Consider the following 1,654-nt stretch of genomic DNA (forward strand, 5'->3'; position numbering starts at 1 on the left):
TATGAGTCAAATTAAGCATATAATTCCTTTTAGGATCCCCATTATGAAACTGCATTTATTGTTTAACAATTTTCTTAGTCTTTTTCCGTTCTTCTCCCAATATCGATGTATCATGATCTAACTTTAAATGATACTTTCTATAACATGTTTTTGTAATTTACTTGCAAAACTCATAACATCTAGTCAAATGTTATGCATGTTAGGCTATGAATTTGATGACAATGCAGATCAAAGCAGGTGAACACAAAAAGGTAATAATTTATCATTTAGTCATTAAGAATGCCAATTGTTATATTAGACATTCAGGCTATGTGATATCTATAAAGAATATACAACTATAAATAAGATATGGTCATTGCCCTTAGCTAATCTGCAATCATGGGGTGAAGGGATATATTTTACTTAACATTTATTTGTTGCTTGTTTGCTCAGTATCCACTCATCTTTATTTTGGTAAAAGGTCTCACACTTTGTTCAGTGGCTACTACCACTCCATTTTCTCAGCTACAAATTAAAGGAATCCCGAGTCGCTTGAGCTATATAGAAGAGCCCATCTTTCTGATCATGGTGGTAGATTCAGAGCTGAACCCATCAGCTAATCAGAGCAAAGGAGATATTTTCTGGGGATTCCAGAAATGAAAAGCTTTCTGTCTCTCACAGGGTACTACTCAGAGAAACCTTTTTTCCCTCGGGATCGTGGAAGCATATGAGCTTCTGTGAAAAAAAAAACTTATTTAGAAGAAATCTTGGAGCCTGCACCAGATCCTTATGAAGAACCCGTGGCAGCAGGATAACTTCTCTCCCCTCCCTCCAAAGATGCACACATCCTGATCCCTGGAACCTATGAATATGTTACCTTATATGGAAAAATTCGTTTTCGGATGTGATAGAATGAGGAATAATAAATTGCAGAAGTGATCCGGGATCATCCCCGTGAATCCACTGCATCACAAGGGTTCTTAGATGAGGAAAGCAGAAAGTCGGGGTCTGAAAAGGCGATGAGATGACAAAAGCAGGGGTCAAGGCGGAGCGATTCCATTACTGGAAGGCATCATGGGCCAAGGAACATTGGGGCCTCTGGAAACCAGAGAAGGTAAAAAACAGATTCCCCTCGAGCCTACCGAAAGAATACAGCCCTACCAACACCTTGATTCTAGCCCTGTACAACCTTTGTTTAAATCCATTTCCCATTAGCCTCGAGAATACTCACTGGTGGCGCTTGGGGCTGCGGCATTTACCCCGAGATAACTCACAGATTACAGTCCTAACCTCACCCCCAAAATTTGCCATGAAAGAGCTTGCTTTTATTATTATTTTTGCATCACTCTAGCATACTGATAGTCTTCGGAAACAAATGATATCATTCTACTTATAGCATTCTGTTTCTGTTTTTAGTAGTGGTATTTCCATTTACAAAATATAGTAATTCTCGATCACTGAAAATGTCAAATCCTAGAAAATGTAGCATTCCTATGTGTGATGTTAACATCGCTCTCAAACAGTTGTTAGCCGAAGCTCATTTGATGAATCTGATTTATCTATATATTTCTGTTACATTAGAATTAAAGACAAGTGCTGTTTAGAAATAACTCCAGGAACAGTTTTTATATTTTATTTTCACACTGAAAACCAGTCAGATTTGCTTTAGCCTCAA

Source organism: Pteropus alecto, unplaced genomic scaffold (genome assembly GCF_000325575.1).
Source record: "Pteropus alecto unplaced genomic scaffold, ASM32557v1 scaffold146, whole genome shotgun sequence".
NCBI classification, from domain to species: Eukaryota; Metazoa; Chordata; class Mammalia; order Chiroptera; family Pteropodidae; genus Pteropus; species Pteropus alecto.